This window comes from Poecilia reticulata, linkage group LG21 (assembly GCF_000633615.1).
Source record: "Poecilia reticulata strain Guanapo linkage group LG21, Guppy_female_1.0+MT, whole genome shotgun sequence".
In the NCBI taxonomy this organism is placed as follows: Eukaryota; Metazoa; Chordata; class Actinopteri; order Cyprinodontiformes; family Poeciliidae; genus Poecilia; species Poecilia reticulata.
Window position 1 is genome coordinate 5,556,579 of NC_024351.1, and position 16,276 is coordinate 5,572,854.

The 16,276-nt window shown below is 37.7% G+C and overlaps 1 protein-coding gene across 1 annotated transcript in view; it reads left to right on the top strand.

The window, feature by feature from the left end:
* The window catches only part of galnt14 (UDP-N-acetyl-alpha-D-galactosamine:polypeptide N-acetylgalactosaminyltransferase 14 (GalNAc-T14)), a 142,894-nt gene that overhangs the window by 859 nt on the left and 125,759 nt on the right, over nt 1–16,276 (top strand). The gene's annotated exons all lie outside the window — the stretch shown is intronic.

Below are 16,276 nucleotides of genomic sequence, written 5' to 3' on the forward strand. Positions count from 1 at the left end.
TTTACTTTCAATGCAAGTAGAAGAAAACTTGAAATGTAGGGTTATAGATTTCATATGTTGAGAAGAAGGTAAACTTCCTGGTTACGTTATGCTTTATTTTTCTAGGGATTTAATTTAACTGCAAATTGCTTTGGACATTCAGTAAAGTAAATGAATTCTCTAATGTGTGGTGGTTAAAGTAATTTGTGACATAAAACTGAAGATGTAACCAAACATCCTTCAAAGTGCCACTTTCTTTCAGATAGCTCCCACAGTTTAAACTTTTTATTACTTTCTAAGCAGCTTTACATTCTAAGATATACATTTTTAGATAGATGGAGATAGATAAAACCTTATTATCCCTTGGGAAAAATTCAATTTCCAGCAGAAATACACAAAGTTTTTGTCTTTGCTGATTTGCAAACCACTTTGTTTCCCATTTCAGACTCTTCAGCTCGTTCTGACCCGTTTCATTATCTGACACAGAAGTTATTTCTGTTTTTAAAGTTTATTATAAACCTTTTGAAGATAACTGGACGGACTTTAACCTGCCTTTGTTTCTGCAGGATCTACTTTATTCTGTAATCTGTATAATTCAACTCGTGTCCTACATTTAAGTTATCAGGAGTGTTTTTTAGGAATCTTGAGAAAGATTTGTGCAACATAATGCAACATCATTATGTGTGAATTTCTAGATGAAAGTATACATTTAAAGATTACTGTCTTTGGAACTGAAGTTTTGTTTCTGTTTGTCTGAAGAAGTAAAGGATCTTAACCATCAGGTGTCCATCAGAACCAGGCAGTTAGTGGTTGAATTTAATGACTGTCTGCAACTCTGAGATGAAAGGTTTTCAGATAGAAAAGCTGTTTTATTGATGTCTTTGTGGAAGGGATGCTGCGTATCGAGCTCCTTCGTTTGCTGGGTTTCAGCCGTCTTTGTCTTCTGGTGAAGAGTGAATTCACAAAGCAGAAACGCTGCAGAGCTGCATGTTTTTAGCATTCTCTCTTCGTCGTTCTGCTAAAATTTAAACATCATGCTCCTCAGATGTTTGTCGCTGCGCCTGAGCTCAGCTTTTATGACTGAGCTGTAAATGCAAACTGGATGCTTTCATAGAGGTCTGGGCACATTTTGTGTGAGAACACCTGCACTGTGTGTTTCTGTGATGATCTGATGCAGTGAAGTGGAAGCTACAAAGCGAGAGCTGTTTGAGGGGGAATCTGTTTTGATATCTCGCGTTGTAAAGAGCTAAGCTGCAGCTTTACACTGTGAAGCCAACTTTTTCTCCACACAGTCCTGCAGTGGAAAGGGATTATTAAATCCATCTGAGCTTGGCTCCGTTATGGTGCTGATTGTTAGTCTCAGTACCAATTTGTACCAATGTGCTCTTTCACGTTGCGATGCTTTAATATTTTCTTGATATTTTGGAATTGAATAAAATTCCTGTACCGTTCAGAAATCCTTCCTGCCAAGTGACAAATCAGGATCTTTACTGGGTGGACTTTTTAAAAAAATAGATTCTGGGTTTAAATTTACAATTTACTGCTTAAATAAACACATATTTTAGTGTTTAAAGTTATTTTATATCGCTTTTTAAACAGCTCCACTACCTGCCTTTGTGTGATTTGTGTCTTGTGCGGCTCCGACGCCTCAGCCTGATGTGCTTCGTGTCTCTGCTTGTCTTACACTCCACTGACTTCCAGCAGCAAGAAGCAGACAAGAGAACGACACTGAACTTTGATTTTTCCAAAACAACTCGTGTTTCATCTCCTGGACATACTAGTATTGTTTTCCAATGGATTTACATTTTCACTTTAAGTCATGGATTTGTTAAAAACAGCTTGTCAGTAATTCTGATTTCTTGAATCATTTTTAAAACAGATGGACGACTCTCTGCTGAGCTAAACTTGGAGAAATACTGAATGTCTTTTCTGTTTAAATCATTCAAATTCCTCTTCATAAATAAGAATAAACTTAATGTAATATTACAAAATGAGTCATTTTGTCATCACAACTTGCACCAATATCATCTTGTATCTTGTCAAACCTCAGTTTGATCCTGACTTCAGAGCAGTTTTGTCTTCATTTTAAGGTTTGTGTGAACTGAACGTGTTTTCAGATGGTTTAGTTTTCAGCTGTTGAAGCTGAATTTCCTGTTGCTGTAAGTTGACCTGAATACATTCCTCTGCTAAAACTTAAAGAGTAATTAAGCTGCTTCAGCTGGAGATGGAAACAGATGCAACCGCTGTGGCCCATCAAGAACAGAAAACAGGGAGGAAAAGAACTTGTGTGGACTCGTTCTGCAAACTCTGAGCTAATGAGTGAATCTCTGCTCCTTCTGCAGGAGTGTGTGTGTGTGTGTGTGTGTGTGTGTGTGTGTGTGTGTGTGTGCGTGCGTGTGTGTGTGTGTGCGTGCGCAAATGAATGGATCTTTTCAAGTCATGACACACGTGCTTTAACTCCTCTCTGCTTCTTGTGCCAGATTCAGACTTGCCAACTTAATCCCACAGAATTTCACAGCCGGTGTGAAGCTGTCGGATTTGTCAGCAGGTAAAGGTGGCTTCCTGCGATCATTACTGTGAACACAGTCTGCTTCTGTTACAGGAGTAAGAGGAGCTAATTGGGATTCATCCAGTGTGTGAAGGCTTATTATCTGAATGCATGTTGGAGCTGGAGATACTTTGGACCAGAACTGAGAGTTTCTGGGACTGACCGATTTGTTGGTGCTCAATAGTTTTAATGCAACTCAGCTGTTTTTAGGGGAATGAAAGTGAAGGACCAATAGCATCTTCAGTCTGACTTCCTGTCAGATAAAGTTCTGGACTTTGACTAGGCCATTCCAGAACTTTGATTTTCATCTGGTGCAGCTGTTCTGTTGCCGATTTTTGACCAGCTGTAACTTTTACCTACAGCTGTTTTGATATTCCACATCTGGTTGCAGTTTAAGTTCATTTCTTGTTCATTTTTCTGTATAAAAACAGACTTATCTGTTACGGCATAAAATGCAATTGTTGGTCAGATTTGAGCTTTTTCTTAAATAATTAGAGTTTGTTACACTTTACTGTCAGAACTGAGATCAGCTTAGAGTCACAAACAAATAATTTTATCGACATAAAGTCTGGACCTTTGAGCTCATCTTTTGGACATTTGAACATATATAAATTTAGTTTTAGTTTTAATTTAAACATTAAATTAGAGTTTTAAGTGTAACTTTTGTGGAAATGACTTTTCTTTTAGGATTAAAATTCCTAATTCTGTTCCTGCTAAATTCATTTCCATGTTTTGCATGTAGTCAGAAGTTGTTTACACGGGCTCTTATTGGCTTAATCACATGTTAATCACATTATTAGCGTATATGTAAATGCAGGCGGTGTTAGTGTTGGGTAACTATCAGCTGCAGCGTCGCAGAGGAGCATAAATACACAGCAGGTCAGGAACAATCAGCAGGTCTGCTCCTCGTTTGTGGCTCTGAATAAACATTAGACCCTGTGTTTGTGTGTGGGCCTTAAATAAATCCCAAAGGAGGAGTGTGTGTGTGTGTGGTTGTGTGTGTGTGTGTGTGTGTGTGTGTGTGTGTGTGTGTGTGTGTGTGTTATTTATTTGTTTCTCACCCATCGTGACTTCTTCTCCGGCGATCAACAGGCCTTGCTTGTTAGGGATGTTGCTGTTTACTCAGTTTTTCCTGACTAATCAAAAACTGTCCCAAGCAAACAGGAGTAAAATGTTCAAAACAATTTGCAATTCATATAAAACTAAAGATATTCAACAGCATAAATCTTTATCCTTCTGCCTAATATCGCCAAAAAATGGTAATGTATATAAAACCAACACTAAACCATAAACAAGCATAAACTTCAAAGAATTGTTCTGAATAACTATGATGAAAAATTAAAGCTTTAAAATAAAAATGTTAAAAATTGCAAGGAAAAAGTAAAGTAAACAAACACCAAACTAAAGTTTTCTGTTTCTGTGAGGCGTGATATGCATATTTCATTCTTTGTTTTGTATTGGTAAAAAAAAATGTCTGCTGCTATTTATGTTAAGAAGATTGTTAAAGAGTTTAGAATAAGTGAACCCTTCTGATTAACTTATTTAACTTCTGTTAAACTCTGTTTTGTTTACGTTTGTCCTGTAACTTTACAGCTAACAAAACACAATTAATTATTTCCAGCTTTCCTACTATGATAAGTCACTAATTATAGGAGCAGAGGTGACGTCACACTGTGTGTGTGAGGAATCACTACAAAACAGATTTATTGACAGTGTAAATGCTTGACTTTTTACATTAGCAGTCCAGAAATTAACATTATTTTTTTCTGTCTGAGAATGTAAACAATCAACTGGTAGTTTCACAAAAACGTCCAAAAATCCAGGAAGTTCAGTCACATTTTTTGTTCCTATCATGTTTTGTTATTTTCGTTTAGTCCTGTACATCTTTTCCATGCTTAGTTTAGCTCCTTAGTTGTTTTATTCCTCTGTAAAACACTTTCCAGCTTATTTTCCATGTTTGTTTCTTCACTTTTAAGCCAGAAACCATCACGGCTGTTGAACTTTGAGATGTTGGATCTCATTGAAATTCTCTCTGCAAACAGGATGCCGTCCGCCTCTGACAGGTTTCTGTCTGTCGTTCCTCAAGAAAAACATGATCGATGCTCCAATCATTGTGCTCGGCTTGTGTATCACAACGCCCAGCCGCTTCACAATAGGACAAGACGCAAACACAATGCCCCCTTACACTACAGTAAATGACACAATTACACACATACACAAACTGGAGGCGCATTCGCAGTTGAAATTATTCATTTCCCCATATGAAATGCGGTTATTGTTCCTTTCTCCTTCCCTCTCCCTATCAGGAGGTATTCACATGGACAAGAGGAGAGGGAAATGAGTTTTCAGAGGAGCCATAACCGGCTCCCAGGGTGGGAATAATGGTAATAATGTTTTATATGAAGCTCGTAGTGCAGCGGGGCTCACAGGTTGGCTAACTAAACTGGCCTCTGCCACTGAGGGCCTTATCACATGGCAGACAACCTGCTGCTGCTTGAAAGCGTCTCAGGATGAATCGCCTGACAGTTTGGCTCTTCTACTGAACCCAAACATTACAGTTTGGAGAAAAAACAAATAGTTTATACAATGCAGATATGAGATAATTACTCAAGTTTCCTGGATGTTTCTTTTTTACATTCATCTTTTGAGATTTCTCACTTTATAAAAGTTGTTTTTTCCACATAGTTCATTATGATAAACCCATGCAGTCTGGAAAAAGGTTGATTCTGGTTTCATTAAATAGAAAAACAACAACTATATTTCCAGATAAAGTGTTTAAAGGTTAATCTTGCCTGTCCATCAGCTAAACATGATATCAGGAAGACATGTGATCATGATGCTGCTGACTCTTTTACAGACTCTTTTCTTCTTCCTTCCTTATAATATCCCCATCAGGCACTATGAGCTTTAGCATCTCTGCAATATATATAAATAAAGTTAGCATTGAGGATTGTTGAAGTCTAATTAAGAGACCAAATATATAAAATATGGGTGATTTTGATTGATGACAGGTGAAATATCCAAATAATATCCACTGCCCAAATAATAAACTTCATATTTGTACTTGTGTTTGGAAAAGTATGAAAGTTTGACATAAAAATGTCCAGGAAGTCTCAAATATGAAATATTGCATCATCTCCCTCATTACTGCAGGGTAAAAAACATCCTTACAAACCTGCTTCATCAGTAGAAACACCTTTAGTTTGTGTAATTTGCTGTGGTTAAGTAACATGGACCTACTGGACGCCACCATATTTCACCAGAGTCAACTGAACAGGCTGCAGTTCTGTTTGCTCTGCCTCCTCTCTACATCCCAGTGTAATCTTGGAAAGGTTAGCATTAAATACCAGTAAAGTCCATCATAATTTCATGTCTGCTGCTATTTATGTTAAGATGATTATTAAAGAGTTTAGAATAAGTGAACCCTTCTGATTAACTTATTTAACTTCTGTTAAACTCTGTTTTGTTTACGTTTGTCCTGTAATTTTACAACTAACAAAACATAATTCATTATTTCCAGCTTTCCTACTATGATAAGTCACTAATTATAGGAGCAGAGGTGACGTCACACTGTGTGTGTGAGGAATCACTACAAAACAGATTTATTGACAGTGTAAATGCTTGACTTTTTACATTAGCAGTCCAGAAATTAACATTATTTTTTTCTGTCTGAGAAYRTAAACAATCAACTGGTAGTTTCACAAAAACGTCCAAAAATCCAGGAAGTTCAGTCACATTTTTTGTTCCTATCATGTTTTGTTATTTTCAACACACTCGTTTAGTCCTGTACATCTTTTCCATGCTTAGTTTAGCTCCTTAGTTGTTTTATTCCTCTGTAAAACACTTTCCAGCTTATTATCCATGTTTGTTTCTTCACTAGAAACACCTTTAGTTTGTGTAATTTGCCGTGGTTAAGTAACATGGACCTACTGGACGCCACCATATTTCAYCAGAGTCAACTGAACAGGCTGCAGTTCTGTTTGCTCTGCTTCCTCTCTACATCCCAGTGTAATCTTGGAAAGGTTAGCATTAAATACCAGTAAAGTCCATCATAATTTCATGATCTGAGGTTTACGTTGTGTAAAGCTGATATTCTGGCTAAACCCAAAGGCTCCATGCTTCCTCACTACGGACACTTAAACGTCGGGCTGCTATAAAAGAGCACATTGAGAAAATTACAGATAAGTAAGTGAGGTGTTTTAGAACGGCATTGATTTCTTGTTTTGCTCCTGCAGGTTTCAGCTAAATGAGCAGACTGTCTGTCTATTACACAGACAGCCAATTTGCAATCACTGTGCCATTCCTGCAGCAGCGAGTGTGCTTCCTACAAAAACCTAAGAAAAGGATGTTTTGCATTTTCAGCCTGGCTCATTCCTTCATTCTTTATAAATGATTCAGCCAATTCTTAAAAAAAAATAAAAAAACTGCAAGAATCGGCATAATTGGGATTTTTTTTTTTTACTTTGAGGATGTGGCACGATCAAACATGTTTGACTGCAGAGTTATCCGAGTCTACAGTGTTTGCTTTTGTTTCCAACATACTCAGATAAACACAGACTGAAAAAAGTAATAATTCTAGCTCCAGTCGTAGCTACGCTGCGTCTCTAAATCAACATGTACAAATTACTTTCAATATTAAATGTTTTTTGTATAGTATTTGTTTTGTGGATTCACCATCCACCAGAACTTTGCAATGGATATTTTTTTAAATCTTATGCTATTTGATTCTGATCAGCAACAAAAAGCTCCAGAACTGAAGGGATAAATAAGGAATCTGTAACAGATAACCTTGGAGAGAATCAACTTTAAACTTTGTTTTCAGGGAGGATTTTCTAAAACGCTGCTGCAGAAACTCAATTTGATCCAAAGTGATTCCTAGATAATTTTAGTTTTAAAACTTGACTTTAACTGGTAGTTCCCAAACTTTTCAACCTTTTCCCAACAAACTAACTTTGTCTTTTATAAAGCAGAGTATATTTACTACCATGGCACTGCTAATACACATGGCAGTGCGTATTAGCACTTACACTTATGCAAAAGTGTAAGTAGCATAAGTACAGCCGAAAATGTTTAGTATTTTGTCTATTATTCTGTTATCATTTATTTTTTTTCCAAAATGTCAACCCTATCAACAAAATTATTAATTTAATTTCAAAACAGTTTTATTGAAAGAGTTGCATCTGTATACATCTGCTGTTTGGGAGATGGGATGGCTTAGTTATTGTTTTATTTTATTAAAACATCCTAAAGCTAAATAATAAATGAAACTTTTTACTGCTTAAAATGCATCAACATCATTCCTTCAGCGATGCTTGATCGTTCGTAGCAAAGGATGCATCTGCAGCTAAAAATACTTTTAACATCAAAGTGTTCATCTTTTGGATGAACTAATTATTAATCGATAGCAAAAAAATGCCTAATAGATATTTGTTGCAGTTTTGGGTAGAACATATTTACAGGCAAATGTTTTTTTTTCTTAAATGCAGAATGTTTATATTTCTGTACAGTTTTGTCTTAGTTACTCCTCTTTGTTTGTATACTTCAGCTAATAATTGATTACTAAATTGGTTGACAATAACCTCAATAATAATTAATCACAATTAACCCAAATAATCATTAAACCAAGCAGGCCTCAAATCTTGCAGAAATTATAACGTATTAATTATTATTAAATCTAACATGATGTCTGGATTTAAATAACAGCGTGGCATTTAGAACGTGTCTGCTTTTGTTGAAGCCTTGGTGGTTTGAAGAAAGGTTCCTGATAACTGGTCAGCTTTATGTTCCTGTCTCCTCTGATGTTCCACTTTAAACGTCATTTTCAGCTGAATCTGGGCTGCTTTGTAAAATGTCAAAATGGTCTGATAGAGGAAACTACAGAGTGTGTGTGTGTGTGTGTGTGTGTGTGTGTGTGTGTGTGTGCAAAGGCTGCGTGAATAGCTCAGTAATTGTCTGCTGACATTTGTGCGTGCTGGTGTGAAAATTGTAATTCTCACCTTGATGTATGAAGGATTGAGCCATCAATCTACTTTATAGAGAGTGGAGTGGAAAAGGAGGATAAAGAGAGTTGGAACGAAGGATAACAGAGACATTTGGAGCAAAAATGTGAAGACGACTTGTGCAGAAAGTCGGAGAGAGAGAGTAAAAAGGAAATTGGACAGAATAGGATTGTAAGAGAGAACTAGAGAAGTGACACAAAGGGATAAAACCACATTTTTAATGTTTAATTCCTGAAAAGTATGAAGGGAAAATGATATAATTTAGAATTATATGAGTGGGAGGAGAAGAGATAAAGAGCTAAGAAGCAGAATCACCTCCAACTCGAGGAACAACAGCGAGTCGACAGGGAGCAAATGAACTGGTTCAGAGCAGACAGAGAACAAGCTGTTTTCTCTGTCGCCAGTCATTTGTGCTCCACGTGTCATTTCTCCATTCAGTGCCGGTCACAGCCAGATTCTGCTGCTTCTGCTGCTTCAAGCCAAGCTTTCATCAATGCAATCACAGCATTTTCTGGCAGGTTATTGTTTAAAGCATGTCAGAAATCACTAAGCAGTGGGGTGACCATGCAGGCCTGTCTTTGTGAGCAGTTTGCACAAATTAAGATGATCTTCCACAGAGCGACTGCTTTTTCTCTCCACACTGCAGGACGTTGTTTATGACTTGGTTTGTTTCCAGCTATTCTAACGCCTGCAAAGCTTTGATTAATGTCAGTCAAAGGTCAGCTGGTAGTTCATGTGCAGCTTAACCGACTCAAAATGAAAAGTATATTTGTAACGTCTTTATTTTTTCATATTGGTTAGTTTGGCATTACTAATATTTCCGACTTCCTCAGTTTGAGGAATCAAAGTTCTGATTGTGTTGATGGACCTTGAAGGACTGTTGCTGTTTATATTTGGTGACTATGTTCTTATTTTCCAGAACATTCTTATCTTAAAAAGTCAACATCCGTTTGCAAAGTGTTTGCAGAGAAATGATGACACCCTCCCCAGGTTTTCATGTCACAAAGTGTTTTCTTTCAATGATTTATTCAGCGTTTTCCCATTTTTATAAATATCCTGCAGCACATTTGCTCTCCTTCTTCCACTCAGATGTTGATTCAGTTCAATGTAAAGAACATTTACAGGATCAACAAAATGATTCTGTCATAATCACATCATCTTCTAATCTTCACATTGACCTGCTGTCTAATAGCCTCCCACCTTTTAAACGAACAAAGAAAACATGTGCAGGAGGTTAATGGTTTTGCCCCTGCAGCTTTCTGATTAATATTATAGGATTAAAGTCTGCATTCACAGCTTTAGGATTGGGCACTGAATGCATTTCAGATGCTTTGTGTCATGATGTCAGTTCTTTTGAGTTTATTTCTGTATTCTCATTCTATGTTTAGGGGTTTATTCTGTGTTTCTATGTTTATTCTGGTCCTTAGTGTCATTTACCCTCTGTTGATTAGTAATCTCGTTCACCTGTTCTCCTGGTTATTTAAGTCCGCGTGCACCATTGTGTGGCGCTGGATCGTCATCGGAATGTTGCCTGATCGTTGTCTGATTGTACTTGTGTTTAAGAGAGTTGAAGAAATGTACCTTTGAGTTTAGTTTAGTTTTACTGAGGAAAACTCCGCTCCAGGAAAGTAGTCTGCTGAGTGTGGACCAAGCAAGCTGAACCTTCGAGTTTGACCTCAGATACCTGTGTGTAAGATGAGAAATAAACACAAAACAACACCCCGTCGCCTGCCTGAGCCTTCGTTCCAAGCGGTTTCAACCACCCTCCTGACACTTTGGATCTGAAATCTCTTTTCTATACATCACCTTCTCTGATCAAAAACCTTGAACCATCTGAAAAGCCTTGATTCTGGTTCAAATCGCCGTTTTGTTGCATCACATGTTGTGTTTAGGTGAGATGTTGGTACATTTCAGTGGAGATTGGCAGCATAAATATTTAAAATTCATCATTTTCTGGCTAGAATTGTGCAGTGTGGAGTTGGCATCAGTTTATTGAAGGACACATTTCAGGTCAAAAAAGTAGTTGGATATGCTGAATGAATATTTTTCTCTTCAGTGAGAGGATATGAATATAAACATTTGACTATATGTCCAGAAGGAAATCAAGAACATTGAAAATATTGTGATGTTGCAGCAGCCTCATGCAGACTGTAAGAGGAAATGACATCGATCGGGATCCACACACATCTGACAAACATGGAAAACGCTGAGCGCAAACACTGTTTTAAAATGTCAGATCATATCCTGCCCACTTMTTCAAACTACTCTGACGCCCACAGTCAGAAACGGCTCCATTCAAGTGTAATTGCATTTTGTAGCATTAAGTTAACAGATAATGTGTGCAGACATGAGAGCGTGTGTACGGCGCCTGTAAAACATCCGTACACACCAGCAGTGTGTGTGAGGAGTTTTCTGCTCTGCTGCTGCTCCACACTCTGTGTGCTAACTTATGCATGTTACTACAAGTGTGTTGACTTTCTGTCTCTACTCTGTCCATTATGGGCTGAAACATTAAAATAATGATCAGCCACCTCCATTTATGCACAGAAATTCAGCTCAAACTCTCTCAACATTCTATCTCTCCTGTTGGAAACACCAAAGTCTTAATTTAACTTTATCTGATGTCAGTCACAAATTGCTCCTACTTTCTCTACATGTGGCTAAATGAAGGCATCAATGTGACACCTGAGCTGCTACATGTTTATTTCTCTAAATTTACCTGACATTTTATGAGAAAAACTATTTTCTTTTTAGAAATGACGGCCTGGGTTGCTGACTCCTCCTCGTCTCTCTGCTGGTTGATCCACAGGAGATCGTACTTTGTGTTTTTTCAGAGAAGGTTGCTGCCCAAATATTTGCCTGTAAAATAAATAAGCAAACTCTGTTCCATCAAGACCAATTTCAGATATTTGGCAAAGGATCCGATTTATCAGCCGACCATTAAAATCGCCTGAGTTCCTCTTACACTGTTTTAGTAAAGATGAACTGGAAGCTCCAGGCTTTCACCAAACACTCTGCTGCAAAATTATTCTGATAAATGCAACAATTAACTTAATCATGCCCCAATGCAGATGTGTAGAAATAAAGACAGTCATTTGGATATTTATGCTTGCATTTCAAATCCTAATGAGGCTTTTCTGATGTAATTTCCTGTAAAGTCTCATATTAATAATCCAAATTGCAGAAACAATATTCCATTTGACATTACAGTCTAGCTGAAGGATTGGAGTTGTTAGAGCCTCCAAAGTTGTTTTTTTTTTTTCCTTTGTGACTGATGCTAATCCCTCTTCAGGGTTTTATTTCCAGTCCGACACAAGGCTGAGAAGAAAGAGAAGCAGATACATTTCTGATGTTTGCAGCGCCGTTGTTGTAGCCGTCATCTGAAGCAGAGCACGTTCCAAGCTGTCAGTGTTGTCATAGTTGTTATTGTTGTGCTTGCTGAGGCTAATAGCAGATATATCCGCTCCATTAGCCGTTAATCTCTTCACCAAGAGTGCGAAGAAAGCAATGTAACCAGGAGGATTCAGGGAGGACTGATATGTCCAGCAACTCTCTCCTCTGGAATCATTTCTTTCTCCATTTGTCCAGACAGAGATAAACGCGGCTACACACACCTACAGAAACCTTCACACACCTGCTGTCAAAACCTCTGTCGAGTTTCATTCTTGTATCTTCAGCTCAAAGACTGTTGTTAGTTGTTTTGTTTTTTTAATTTGGGTGCCATTTATCATCATGTTTCTTTGCAAAAGCCTTGATGAAGATTAAAGGTGAGGCAGAGAAGGAGTGGATTTGTGTTTCTGTGTGAAAGAAAAGGGTTGAGCGGAAAAAGTGAAGAGAAAAAACAACAAATACGCAATGTGTTTTGTCTCTTCTGTGAAGTTTGTTATTAATGCCTTTCGCTGAGGGTGAATTATTGCCCTGCTTGCAAGCTGCTCTGCAGTGTTTGCTGACCTCCCCTCTTCATCTCGCACAAACCCACTCTGAGCATTTCTACACACACACACACACAGCGAAAGGAGGTTTTCCAGAGGCAGGTGAGGAATTTCGAACAGCTATGATTCGATAAGCATTTCTGAAGACTGCAGGCTGGATGTTTGTGGATTAGAGAGACGCGGCGGGGCAGGAATGTCTCCTGAATTATAGATGTGGGAAGTTTTATCGGGCAGAACAGAAAGAAAACCTCCTGCATTTATAGAAGTGTACATCGGTTTTGGTTTGGTAAACGCAACCTCGGCTGAAACGTGGAAATCAAATCCTGCAAACCGATAAGATTTACTGACACAAGGCTAACAGGGAAGAACGAATGTTTGTGTTCGTCTTTAACAGCAGTTTTGGATTTCTGTCGGCTTTCCCGGAAAGAAAAGATTTACAACTTGCAGGTCAAAGCTTTAAGTGAAGATGGAGGAAATTGAGGAGGAAGAGAAGCTGATTGGCTGAACCAACATTATCCCAAACCTTCTTTCAGACAATATTGAATGAAGCTTTAGTCGAGATGTTTGATGTGGATTTTTATTACTCAAACAATAGAAAACCCTAATTTTAAAAAAAAATTATGCCGATAAATAGTTTGGTTTTCTCTTCCAAGGCCTGTGGCATTTCTTTACAGTCTTTAAAGTTTTAGACAGTAAAAGTAGAAATATGGAGAACTTGACAATCAGTCGTCGTTGGGATGAAGCCTGGTGGCCAAATCCACACAAATGGTTCAACAGAAACAAAATCCTGCTGGAGGATTTTGTAAAATCGTTCCAACCGTGTGGAATATTAAAGGAGGAGACTTGGTGCCGTCAGGTTTTCTAAAAAAGGTTTGCTAATAATCGTAGTGGCTTTATTAAAAACAAACATTCAGACTATACTGCTGCTGCAGTAAAATATCAATTTACTCTCAGGCGCTTTAGTAAACCTCACACAGGGTGGCAGTAAATGTTGCCAGCTCTGTAAACCTTTTATGATTCTTGTAGGCCAATATTTAATCATCTGTTTTATGTTGAGTGCATAGCGTGTCAGCATCTTTGAACGCCAGCAGATAAAAATGGGAAGTTTTGGGAGCAACACATGTTCTGTTTGGTTTAAAATGAACATTTTTAAGAGGCTTATTTTATACCCACAGCGTCTCCTGACACAAATCCTCACACTCAGAAAATAAAGACAATGGATGTGCTGTGAGTTTTGGCTGTGTTTACAAGAGAAATAATCACACAGAGAAAAAAAATGACAGGGTGTTTTGTTGTATGTTTTCGCTCACACAGTGCATACACTCCACTGGGACAAAAAACCCAGAAGATCAACCCTGCACATGTGCAAACTGCTGATTAATAGGAGCTGCTGCTTATTCCTCTCTGCTATTGACTGAATGGAGCCGAAGAAGAAACGTGCAGCATGCGGAAAATGATTGGTCCAAAAATGTGCAACATCTATCAAGAAACATGTTGAATGAAAGTTTAAAGCACAACATTGACTGTTGACTGTGGAGATTAAACTGATATCTTTACAAATTTAATAAGATAAATCAGCCATTGTTGTATACTTGCATAAGGTTTAATAGAATATATATTCATGTGGTTTTGAATCATTTTAGCAAGTTTTTATACATGTGTGAAGGGTAAAATGTGCGTCTGTACAAGGTAACTTTTAAATCACATCCCATCTGTCATCTCATAAATATGCATGCAGACACACACCTGGATACACACACACACACAGAAAATCAGCCTTGGTTGTTTTTCTTCTCAGCTCTGAACTTGATTGAACAGAGATTTAAAATCTTGCATGGATGCATAAAAATGCTGTAAATAAAAAATGAAATATACAGAAAAAGCTGTAAACAGATTTCTGTGAATGTCGTCTGCTCTGCTTCTCTTATGAGCTGTGGTGGATGCTTCACTGCCTGGCACTTTCCTGGACCATGAATATGCAATCTGATCCTGCGTTGATCCCTGTTGGGACTCTCCACCTCATCTCGGCTCTGCTGCCGACACAAGCAGGTCAAAGGTCGACTGCAGAGTGCACAAAACCTGAAGCAAGAATCTAGTTCCTGAAATCTCATTTCTGTTCCTTATCCTTTAGTTTTTTACAGTTATGTCATGGATCTGAAGAAAAGAAACTAAAGTTTGAGGGAAGATTTGTTTGCTCWGTTTGGTATTTCTAATCATTCTGTACCAATAATTGGTGGATTCGATGGATTGTAGCCACATAAGGAGCCATTTTAAAGGATTTATCATATCATGTTACAACAGTAGCAGCTTCAGGCTCTTTGTGTTGGTTGGACCAGCTCACAGTAATCAGAGGAAAAAACAGGTTTATATTTTTGTGTGCATCACATTTGTGTCTGGTTAAAGCAATAGCACATGATGGCACATTTAGAGGCAACTAGCAGGCTGTTTAAAGAAATAAAAAATATTCACCTGCATCGACAAACTGCTAAAAAACTGATGGAAACATTAAGGATGTTTTAGGAAAGCTGAAACTGGTGGATGAGGTGCAGAAACCTCCAATTTTTAGAGAAGAAATCCTCTAAAGATGTGATATTTATGTCTGTAGGTCCAGTGATACATCAACAGAACTTTAGTTTTCATAAAGAAAAATTATATTTCTGCTTAGCTTGTGAGCCATTTGGTTTCCACTTACCAGCTCACACAACTTTCAGTCATAAAATGATGTTAGTTCTTTACTAGCCTTGAAAAGTAGGTGATTATGTCACTTTTAGTCAATGTTTGGTTTGTTTATATTATAAATGAAAAGCTAAAAATGCTAAAGTTCAAATGCTACCATTAAAAAACATGATGCAGTTTTATTATTACATCTATAATAAAGGTGCTGTTAAAAAGCCACGGAGTTAATATAAAACGTCAGCATTGGATACATTTTTTCCATTCATGCAGTTTATCAGCTTCTAACAGAAAAAAATTATTTTACATTTAGATGTAAAGATCTTAATCTTGATCTGCACATTTTCATCAACGTTTTGTCCAGTGATTTATTCCACGGCTGTGAATTTGGCTCTGCTTTTAGAGATGAAGTTATTGTAAAGGATGCCTGGGTGTGTTTGCTCTTTTCCAGAAGATGATGTCAGGTATTACAATCTTTATGACTTTTTAATAATCATAACGGTTGGTTCAATTGGAGCATTAATTAAAAATCAGAATGATTTATATCTTTCCTTTGCTGTCCCTCATCTCCAGATAACAGACAGATTTCACTTAGAGCTAAAGACAATATTAATGAGGTTTTGACTGATCAAAATGATTGATTCTGTCTGAAAAGGAGCGTGTGAACGTTTTACAGATCAGAACCCGACAATGATGTGAGAAAAAGTTCCTCTGTAATCAAAATGCAGATACTCAGGCTGAAGGTTTGTGCTCAGATATTTGGATGTGTGTGTGTGTGTGTGTGAGGTGAACCAGAAAATAATGTAGAAACCAAACAAGCTACTGCTTCAGGGAGCGATCTATACTCAGCCTTAAATTGATGACAGAGATGCTTGTGAGCGTATGAGTGTGCTCTCCTGGTTTCTGCTGGGTGAAACAGCGTTGCAGAAAGAAGATGAGAGAGAAAATGGATGAGGTGGTGTTTGTCTTACTGTGTATATTCTCTGTCTTTGTGTAGTAGTATTGATGTTGGGGTTCTCTCCCCAGACCTGAGCTCAATAAGCCCCGACTTCAAACAAACAGCAGCCACTTCACCCAGGGAGGAGAGCAGAACGAACCAAGAGGTGAAAAATAAATGAAGACAAAGGAGAGAGGGCAAGAAAATA